Source organism: Corylus avellana, chromosome 8 (assembly GCF_965113065.1).
Source record: "Corylus avellana chromosome 8, dhCorAvel1.hap1.2, whole genome shotgun sequence".
NCBI classification, from domain to species: domain Eukaryota; kingdom Viridiplantae; phylum Streptophyta; class Magnoliopsida; order Fagales; family Betulaceae; genus Corylus; species Corylus avellana.
In genome coordinates this window covers 22,934,245-22,945,611 of record NC_142497.1, presented here as the reverse complement: position 1 = coordinate 22,945,611, position 11,367 = coordinate 22,934,245, and the positions used below count along the sequence as shown (strand labels likewise).

Here is an 11,367-nt window from a genome sequence, read left to right as displayed (position 1 = left end):
GATAAGATAAGATAAGATAAGATAAGCCTTGAATTCCAATCTACATCACATTTGAACCCCACAAACTATTAAACTGTAACAATTGTCAACCCATCCATTAAGGTTTTCTGTCTGTTCGGAATGAATGTTACGTAAGTCATGTGCAATGCATGTGACTTTTTAGCTCCTTAACTACAGAAAAATGTGGCAGTGTAAAGTGTTTAAAAATAAAAAAAATAAAAAGAATACTAAAATAAATGTAAAATACGAAAAAATAAAAAATAAAAAAGAAGAAAAGAAAAGAAAAGAAAAAGCCACTCCTTTTGGCTGGAATGGGCATAGATAGAGCTATAAACTATATATTAGCTAGGGGCGAAGAGCCAAATTAAAAAAATTTAGTATAAAGACAATAGACGAATGGGCATGTACGTGTGCGTGTGTCGATTTAGTGAGATTTTGGAGGCAGTGTATTTAGAGTTTAGATGAAATATTTTTGTTCGAATCGAGCTCTCATCTGTTCTCTCTCTCTCTCTCTCTCTATATATATATATATATATAAGGACAAGAAGAAGAATTGTTAGAATAGGCACGCACCCAATATTCTCAAACGGAAAAATATTGAAAGATGAAAATAAAGTGAAAAATAAAGGTCGAATGACTTTCATAACCCGACTCATTTAATTAAATGAATTAAATTCCTTAATAATTAATTCTAACCTACTAATTTTGTATTGAATTTATGCGTATCAAATTTTTCGGATTGTGTGAATTGAAAAATTCTCGGTCCTAAATGTCGCATATCAAGTTTTGAGTCATGTAAATTAAGGTATGTGTATAAGACTATATAGATATGAACTATACTTTGACCTATTTTATTAAACCGGCTAGGTCCATGAACCTGGCCAGTTGGCTCAACATAACTCCTTCAGTCTCTTCAACAGTATAGCCCGTGGGTGTATAAGGTTGGGACGCTAGAGAGAGACAGACAGGTAGTGTATAGTGTCAACAACTAATTAACAACAATATCTTTACGGTCTTCTTGCGCTAACAACTAAAATCAACAGCTTTAACAAACGAAGGCCTAAATGTAGAAGAAAGCATTGATACCTTCCATGCCACGCCACCAAGAGAAACAACCGAGAGGTATGACCATAATCTTCAACACCGTTGCGTAGGTAGCTGGGATTTCGTTTGTACGGTTAAGTCAGCTGAAAATGAAGAGATTTCCAATCTGCCGTTTCCCCACGTTGCAGAATAATGAGAATATAGATATACCAAACGGAGCCTAATAGTGAAAGCTATTATTAGAAGGTGATCAACGCATGCTTATCACATTGATTATAACCAGATTACAACCGTAGGATCAATGATCATGAATGTTGAATATTTCTAGTGTCCTAAATTAAAACAGGCATGCAGTAATATATATAAGATCTGTTGTATAAATTCTGAGTCGAGAATTTTCAGAGAAGAGAAAACCCCCGCCACTGATACAAATTTTGGAATGGTCACAGCAAGTAATAATAATGGTTACTTTATTTATACAAAGAACATGGTCACCATAAACGACTGCACTGAGTTACCGGGGCCGATCCATTCAAATGGCCTGTGGAACACCATTCAGGCTGGGGCAATGCCGTACGCGTTGCCATTGCTTGAGCTTCAGATGGTTTTCATTTTCGCCATCATCCAAGCCGCCCATCACCTTCTTAAGCGTTTTGGAATCCCCAGGTTCACCACACAACTTCTTGTACGTACTCCCTTCCAGCCACTTTGTTTCTCTTAAATATATATATATATATATATATATATATATTTGATGAGATTGTCTTTTTGATTTGAACTCAACATGCAGGTTGGCTTGGTGCTGGGTCCCTCTCTTCTAGGACGCTTTGGAATATTCAAAAATGTTCTGTTTTCCATCAAAAGTCAAGAAACACTTGGTTTGCTATCTGTCTGGAGTTACATACTGTTTATGTTTCTGAGTGGGGTGAAAATGGATTTAGGGATGATAAATAGAACCGGAAGAAAAGCCTTGTATACCGGTGTTGCATGCATATTGTTGCCTTTAGTAGTTGGCTTGTCAACCCAACTAAGACTTAGTAGATATTATAAGCTAGATGAAGATGAAGCAACTATACTTCCGTATGTAACAGCAATACATTGTCTAACTCCATTTCCGGTCCTTGTTTGGCTTCTTGAGGACCTCCAAATCCTGAATTCTGAGCTGGGTCGATTAAGCCTATCTACGGCATTGGTAAGCGATACCTTAAGCGTGTTCCTTCTCTTGGTTTCTGGCTTGACTGGTATTGAAAGGAAAAAAGGTAGGGTGATCGCCGCGATAGATTCAGTATCAATCATTATCCATGTTATTGTCATTGTATTTGCAATTCGACCAACAATGTTTTGGGTGATCAGGCAGACACCGGAAGGCAGACCTATCAAAGACACATACATTCATGCCATCATCCTAGTGGTCCTTGGCTCCGCATATCTTTCGCATTTATATGGTCAAACTTTAGTTGTTGGACCTTTCTTTTTAGGTTTGGCAATACCAGATGGACCGCCTTTAGGATCAGCCATTGTCAACAAGTTCAACTCCTTTGTTCGGGATGTGTTTCTGCCAATCTTCGTGACTACTTGTGGGATGAGGATAGATCTAAGTTTAATCAAATTCGATTATAGTTATACCACAGTCAATGGAATCCTCATTGTTTTGACTTTTGTGGTCAAAATTGTGGCTTCTTTGGTTCCTCCCTTGCTCTCCAAAATGCCCTTCAATGATGCTCTGACACTCGCTCTATTATTGAGTTGCAAAGGCGTAGTCCAAATCTTTTTCTATGCATTTCTCAAAGATAACGAGGTGACTATCTTTCTTTTCTCCCCCTTCTCTTTTCATAGAAAATGCAATTATCTTTTTCTTTTTGGTTTCATTTCAGGTTCCTCTAATTAAGATGAACGCCTTATTTTTATATGGAGTAGTGAACATATATCCTTTTTAATTCCAACCTACATTTCATTCCGTTGACATTGTTAGGATACGTATTTTTGTTGTTTTACAAACCCTGATAGTAGATCAATAGGGTACATTAACCAAATTAAAACATTGGGAGAGAGAGATTTCAAATTGTGTGGTAGATTGATGAGAATAAGTTCAGTTTCCCTCTTTACGTAGAATAAACACATTCAATTTGAAATTGAATGTTTTTTTGGCACGCCCTCTTATTTGAAATGAATTTTGATCTCTTTCTTCTTTGTTGTATGGAATCTGACCCGCTCATTCTTCTCTTCCTCTTCCACGTCCTCATCTACTTTGGTTTCCTCCATACCATGGTTATGAGGAATGTAGAGCTTTTGCCTCTTTAGCTAATCCACAATGGCCAACACTCGTGAAAAATAATATGAAATTGGTTCAGAGTCCTTCATACACAAGTCTAGTGTCAAAAGTAATTTGCAAAGTTTAGAGGAAAAGCTTCTTCTACTTTTTCTTTTTTTTTTTCACTTTATCAACTCATTGATAAAATTTTTGAAGAAATTCAAAAGTTAGCTTGGAAATAGTTGCATTAACAACTCTTTGCAACATGCCATCATCGATCTAAGCATTGATCGATGGATGATCCTTCTCTTTAGTGGCTTGTAAAGACATATTTTGAGTTTGAGATAAGGAACCTTAATTTGTTCATCTTCAACTCCTTGTAACCATTGTCAACAAATTCCCATAAATATTATGATCCCAAGATTACTTTCATACGGACAGATAGTTTCCTTTCATGAACCGAGGCATTTGAAATGGAATCATTCCATTTTCCGTTTCTTTTGGAGGGTTAAAACACGAAGAAAAAAAAAAAAAAAAGGTTGCTTTTCATTGCCATGTCATACAAGTTGTATGCTAGTCATAAAGCATCTTGCTAAATAACATTATTCTTGTAAGGTATAGAGATGCTTCTAATTTTCCAGCATTCAACTTAATCATTTACATCACATGTAACTCTAATATCACAAATAAATTCCAAATAACTCATATGCATAATAAATCTCTTGCAACTCCTAAGATGATTATTCCTATATTTAACAAATTTGTTTTCCAAATTGACTTTTAGACCAAATACATATAAGACCGTTTAACTCCATGAATCTAGAATAAATTTCGAAATGAATATTGCAAAATCAAGTTTAGTAATATAGTTAATGATCTTTTTCATGGTTAAGAGTATTTTAAGCATAAGTCCTAGAATTAAGAATGAAAGAAAATATTGATCTTTAGAAACATCATACTATGTTGAAAGATGCATTTTCTAGCATATAATTTGTAGTATTAAAAAAATATTCTTTTCTTGAACAAGATCACTTGATGAGTTTCTCCAACATTTTTCATTTTAAGTGCAGACTATGGCAAACCAGACTTATGCTTTGGCATGTGTTAGCGTCCTTTTAACTGCAATTTTCGTGCCACTCCTAGTGAAGTACCTGTACCATCCTTCAAGAAAATATGCAGGTTACCAGAAAAGGGATATTATGCATTGCAAACGCAATGCAGAGCTCAGAATCCTAGCGTGCATTCACAGGCAAGATGAGATTATTGCTATAACGAAACTATTGGAAGTCTCATGCCCATCTAGTGAAAGGCCCCTTGCAATTTATGTGCTTCACCTTATCGAGTTAATTGGCCGAGCTTCTCCTATTTTTATTTCCCACCAAATGCAGAAAAAGACTATGTCCAATAGTAGTTCCTATTCGGAGAATATCATTCTCGCCTTGAATCAATTTAAACAAGGCAATGATAAAGGTGTGGTATCAGTAAACGTCTTCACAGCAATCTCTCCGCCCAAGTTCATGCATGAAGACATATGCATCCTTGGATTGGACAAACTCACATCTCTCATAATACTCCCATTCCACCGAAAATGGTCTATTGGCGGTTCTATTGAATCGGAGGACAATACCATAAGGACCTTAAATTGCAGTGTGCTTGAACTAGCCCCCTGCTCTGTTGGGATCCTCATTGACCGTGGTCATTTAGGCCGCTCAATTGTTTCATCAGAATCATCGTATTCTATTGCTATGATCTTTTTAGGAGGTAACGATGATCGAGAGGCATTGACTTTTGCCAAACGCATGGCCAATGACTCGAATATCACCCTAACTGTGGTTCAATTTGTTGCCGTTGATGGTGACGTTGATTCCCGCTGGGACAAATTGCTTGACAATGAGATACTAAAGGATGTTAAACTTAACAATGTGGGTGATGAATATGTGATATTCCTAGAGGAGATGGTGAAAGATGGGCCTCAGACAGCATTGATAGTTCGGTCTATGGTGGACGAGTATGACCTTATTATTGTTGGTAGACGGCATAACCTAGAGTCTTCACAGACATCCGGGCTTGCAGAATGGAGTGAATTTTCAGAGCTAGGGATTATTGGAGACTTGCTCGCCTCATCAGATCTTGACAGCAGAACATCTGTTTTGGTGGTGCAACAACAACAAAATGACGGTCAAGTAGGGAACTAAATCCACTCATCTTCAATCTCATGGTATATAATTAAGCTAGTATAAAATTTTGTGCTAGGGAAATAGGTAGTTCATTGTTAGATCTTTTAGGTACTAATATGCATGAGAGATCTGAGATCAATGCGGTTGGCAGGAATTATGTTTGTATTTATGAGTATGAAAAGGGCTAGCCTTGATCATTGTGAAGCCTTTTATTATCAATTCTCTGCCATTGGTTAATTTGGTTCCATAAGTCCAATTAACGGTTAAAAGTTTATGTTCTAAAAAATATGTCCACGACAAATAGAAGAATCTATCCATTGGAATGAATTCAAGTTAGAAGAAGGTTAACTGATTTCCAATATATATATATACCCCTAACCATATTGTTAGTATATTTAGAATATTTTCCATGTTAAGCCTTGATGTTTAATTTCTGTTTCTTATCTACCTCACCTACTACAAACTTCCTCCTTTTTTTTTTTCTTTTTTTTTTCCTGGCCAAATATGAACACGTGCAATACCAATAAAAAAAAATTCAAAAATAAATAAAATAAAGAAGAACAAAAAGAATGGAGGGGCTGGGCGGGCCGGGGAGACAAGGCTACGGCCTAGGGGGGTTTGATGTCACTAATGGGAGTTACATCCAATTAAGTTAGTAGAGGCGGTCCATTTAACTAAATTATGTTATAGGCAGCCCAATTGGCATCGATGGGTACAACATGCATGTAGCTACACCCGAGAAAAAGAATATTCACGAATCGTCACAACAAAATTAATTTATCTTGAGACATTTTTTGGAGGGGGCGTCAGATTAATTCTTGTTTGATATCGACTCAATAAGAAAGAGTTCCAAGCGTTGAGATCGATGTTCTCAATGAAGTATTTTTTCCTCCTTCGCGAATTTGACATCACAAGTTAAATTGACAATAGAAAAATATTTGTTCACCGTATGAGGGTTAATATATGGGTGTATGATGATATATATATATATATGATGTGATGTGATGAGATGAAGTTACAGTTTTAATTAGTTACAGTTTTATGGTTGTAATGTTTTAAATACCAGTATTCTTTTTAGGGCAAAGTGTATTTATTTGGTTTTTTTTATTATTATTATTAGTTTTTAGGGTATCAATATATATTAAAAATATTACTATTTACGTCAAAACCAACGTTTATGTCATCTATCACTCGAGTTGGAGTTTTGAAATCTTTTTAGCAGAAAAATATAAGAAAAAAGATGTGTGGCTCTTCTCTCCTATTCTTTTATTTTGCAAAATTACTATTATTATTATTATTTTTTTTTTTTTTTTTTTTTTGAGGTTATAATAGTACCTCTCGAACCTGATGACTTGTGCCAAACCCGTGGTAAATAGTGAGCTTAGGGTTTGACCACTCCGCACCATCCTCATGTCCATAGCTTCTCCTCTCAAAACCTTCAGTCTCACCCCAGACGTCCTTCATAGACATATATTCTCCTCTCTCTCTCTCTCTCTGCTTCTACATGTTCGAACATGCATAGATCTGCAGAAAATAATGGCAGCCGCTGGGTCTGCCAGTCACAAAGGCATATGAGAAATAGAGGTGTCTTTTATGGTGATAATCCGTTCGATTTCGCATCTCTTATCCTTTATACACAGCTCTCCTTATCCGCCTTGCTCACAGCCTTCTTTCAGTTGATTCTGACCCCACTTGGTGAAAGTGCTTTTATTTCACAAATGTTGGTAAGCTTTTCAATATTCTTCATTTTCCATCTTCCTCAATATTCCAAAAATATACAATGAAGAAACATAAATATATATATACACCAACAAAGGAATAACTAATATTGCTAGCTAGTTAATAGTTAATCCCATAACCCTTTTCCACCTACATCAATGCTTTTCTACTATATTATGCAATTTACATGTTATTCTATCATAAATAGAAATAGAAATATATAATAAAATATAACAATAAAGGATAAATAGCGGAAACACAAAGAGATAAAAGGAGAAAAGATATTTTAAAGCGGTTCATCCTTAAGAGCATTTCTAGTAGAGTAGTTAAAATGCTCATAATAGCTATATTTACTTATTATGAGCATTTTTTTGCGTCCAACAGATTAGCTTCAGAGTAGCTAAACTACATATTTTGCTACAGTGAATTGCAAAAAGTAGCTATTCACTGTAGCACAATTTTCAAGTTTTTTTTAATGTTTTTCTTTCTCTTCTCTCGATCTCAATGCTCTCTGAATAAATTGGGATCTTTCTCTTCATTATTCTCGGCATCCTCTCAGCCAAAAGACCACCACCATCAAAATCGTAACATTGAATCAAACCAAACGTGCTGCAGAGCTAAAATCCCATCTTTCAACATCAATTTCTAAGGTTTTACTTTCTAGATTCATAACGCGGGCATCATTTTGGTGGAGAATTTTTTGTTAAAACTCCCATCTCTCATTTTTGCAAAATTGCCTTTTCTGCTCGGTTGAACCTCCTCTCTCTCTTACCTGAGAAGAGAGGCAGAGTGTTTAAGCAAACAATTAAAAAAAATATATGAATTCTCTGTTCGGCTGAAACCCCATCTCAATCTTTTCTATGAGAATTGTGGCGGAGAATCGTGAGAGAGAGGGAGAGTTTAAGAAAAGAATAAAAAAATTCAAAAAAAATAATATTTTAATCAAATAGAGAATAGAATAAATAATATGTTGGAGTGTATATGAAAAAATTAGCAGTAAAAATAGAAAATTGTACTTTTTCATTAACTACTTTACCTAATACTGCTGGAGACTCTCTTAGAAGCCTATGTCCGCCTATGTGAAGTGCCCTTAATTAGGGCTACATCTTTATTATATTGATCCGTACAGTATACATTATATCTCATTTTTTTTGTGATTTAAAACGTGAACAGGCAGGTATTATACTGGGACCTTCGTTTCTGGGAAAAGACAATTCATTCAGAAGTACGGTATTTCCCATGAAAAGTTTCTACGTAAGTGAAACATTCGCCTTCTTTGGATGCATGCTCTTTATGTTCCTCGTTGGAGTTAAAATGGATTTGAGCATGGTAAGGAAATCAGGAAGAAGAGCACTGGTGATTGGCATCTGCGCTTTCCTTGTGCCCCTAATGCTAAACATAGCCTTCGCTATCATTTTAAAGCACAAGATCACCATGGATCCCGATCTACACAAATCCTTAATCTTCATTGCAGCATTTCAATCCTCAAGTTCCTTCCATGTCATTGTATGCCTTCTAGCTGATTTGAAGCTTCTCAATTCAGAGCTTGGCCGATTAGCTGTGTCTTCTTCCATGATAAGTGGGACATGCTCTTGGATTTGCTCAATCATCACGTTCACAATAAGGCAAAGCTCACTGACGACAAAGCAAGCTAGCTTACCATGGATGGCATTAATGTCTTTAGTGATCATGCTGATCATCATAATATACATCCTGAGGCCCATTTTTTCATGGATGATTGAGAAAACAGGTAAAGAGAAAGAACTCAGTGAGTCTCACTTCTTCTGCATCTTTGTCATGGTATTGGGGTGCGCGCTATTGGGTGAAGTTATTGGGCAGCATTTCATGTTTGGGCCTATAGTTTTAGGCTTGGCAGTGCCGGATGGACCGCCGCTAGGATCAGCATTGGTGGATAAGCTTGGTTCCTATGTTTCGTCCATTCTCTTGCCAGGCTATTTTGTGTTCAGCTGCGCAAGGATAAATCTGTCTTTGACAAACGTGAAGACTGTTGGAATAGTGGAGATGTTGGCTCTGTGTAGCTTACTGGGAAAACTTATGGGAACAATGTTGCCCTCGCTCTATTACGAATTGCCAGTCCTCGACTCCCTCTCCTTGGGCCTAATCATGAGCGCCCAAGGCATCACTGATATTCTAATATTACAACATGGGATGCTCCTCCATGTAAGCAAAACAAACTGATCATGTCCCAAAATATCCCAGCAATTTTATCGTTCAGGGAAAAGGAACCTTTCCATTTCAAATTAATCCCCTCAATTTTCTCCGGTTAGTATATTTAGAAGAGTAGTGTTATCCAAAAATTTTAACCTCAAAAAAATTTGGACAATTTTGCCCTTCCATCGTTCAAATTGTTAGCAATGCAGGTAATAAATGTGAGAGAGGATCATTTTCTATTCATTTGAACTGGAGAATATCAATTTAATTATATTTGAAGAGTATTTTTGTCTTTTTACTTTTTAAGGAGACAAAAATATCCTTAAAATATAAGTAACTGAATATTTTCCCACTCAAATAAATTGGAGATGATCCTAATTTACCTTTTTACAGAGCTCACAAGTCTAAACAGATTTTGAATAGCCTGCCCATTGCTTGGACAAGTGGATTAGCTCCATATAAACTCTTTTATATACCTTTTGTTATCCAAATTGCTAACAAAGTACTCGAAATCTTTCTACTAAAAGAACTAAATTTCATTTTCCCAAAACTTAAAAAACAAGGACTCGATTTTAGAGGCAGAATTACATACATGCTTGGGGGTATGTAGTAGCCCCAAAAATTTTAAAAATCCCCTCATAGTTATAGAATTTTATGAAATAAGCCCTTTAAAATTATGTTTTTACTTGCCCCACCTAGTTCCGCCCCTTCTTTGTTTCATATCTTGTGCTATATATATATATATAACATGCAATATATATTTGTGGCTTTGGCTTGCAGCTTATTGACCAAGAATCATATAGTATCATGGTCATATCCGCCGTTTTGATAACGGGAATCATCACTCCCATGGTGAAATTACTGTACAATCCATCAAAGAGATACATGTCGATGAAAAGGAGGAGGACCATCCAACACACCATGCCTAATGCCGAGCTCCGTTTGCTGGCCTGCATCCACCATCAAGACATCACTCCTTCAATCATCAATCTTCTCGAAGTCTCTCATCCGACACTCAAAAGCCCCATCGCCTTGTACGTCGTCCACCTCATCCAGCTACTGGGCAGATCATCCCCACTTCTCATAACGCATAGACAGGGCCACAGGATTTCTTCTCACTCCAACCAGTCCGACCACATCATAAATGCCTTCCACCTGTTCGAGGAAATCAACTGCGGCACGGTTTTGGTGAATGCGTTTACAGCCATTGCGCCGTACGCAACAATGCACGACGAGATCTGCAGCCTGGCTTTGGAGAAGAGAGCGTCTTTGGTGATCATCCCTTTCCACCAGCAATGGAAACCGCAGGGCACGGAGGAATTATCTGAGAAGCCCATAAGAACAGTCAACCTCAAAATACTCAACAGCGCTCCTTGCTCTGTCGGAATCTTGGTTGACAGAGGAACATTAAGCGGGAATATTAAGACAATGAAAAGCAGGCCTTTCTATAGAATCGTGGTGATCTTCTTGGGAGGGGCAGATGATCGGGAAGCATTATCATACGCCATGCGCATGGCTGAACACCCGGATGTAGGCATTACAGTTATTCAGTTTCTCCTCGAGTCTAAAAAAAGGGGCAAGAATTTGGTAAGTAGGGAGCTAGATTTTGAAATGATCGACAAGTTTAAGAGGGCTAACATGCACAAAATGCGTCATATATACAGAGAAGAGGTGGTGTATGAAAGCTTAGAAGTGATCAATGTGATTCGGTCGCTGCAAAATCTATATGATCTGGTTTTGGTGGGAAGACGGCATGCAAGCAACTCGCCATTGCTCATGGGGCTAACAATGTGGAATGAGTTTCCTGAGCTGGGGTCCTTGGGGGAAATGCTAGCTTCGTCAGACTCCAATTGGGAGGTTTCGTTGTTGGTGGTGCAACAGCAGAGTTGTGGAGGCGAAGAAGTGCTTGGCTTCAAGTGCTTCACGGAAGACTCATTTGCAGTCGATATGTCCCGAGCTACGGCCAAATTAAGTGTGGTCAAGTTCCTCCACGGCAAAGAGTAA

General features: G+C 37.2%; 2 pseudogenes; both read left to right on the top strand.

Moving 5' to 3' along the window:
* The first annotated feature begins 1,531 nt into the window (after positions 1 to 1,531).
* On the top strand, positions 1,532 to 5,490 carry LOC132163175 (cation/H(+) antiporter 4 pseudogene; annotated as a pseudogene).
* A 1,496-nt stretch (positions 5,491 to 6,986) lies between these two features.
* LOC132163174 (cation/H(+) antiporter 15 pseudogene) lies at positions 6,987 to 11,367 on the top strand (annotated as a pseudogene).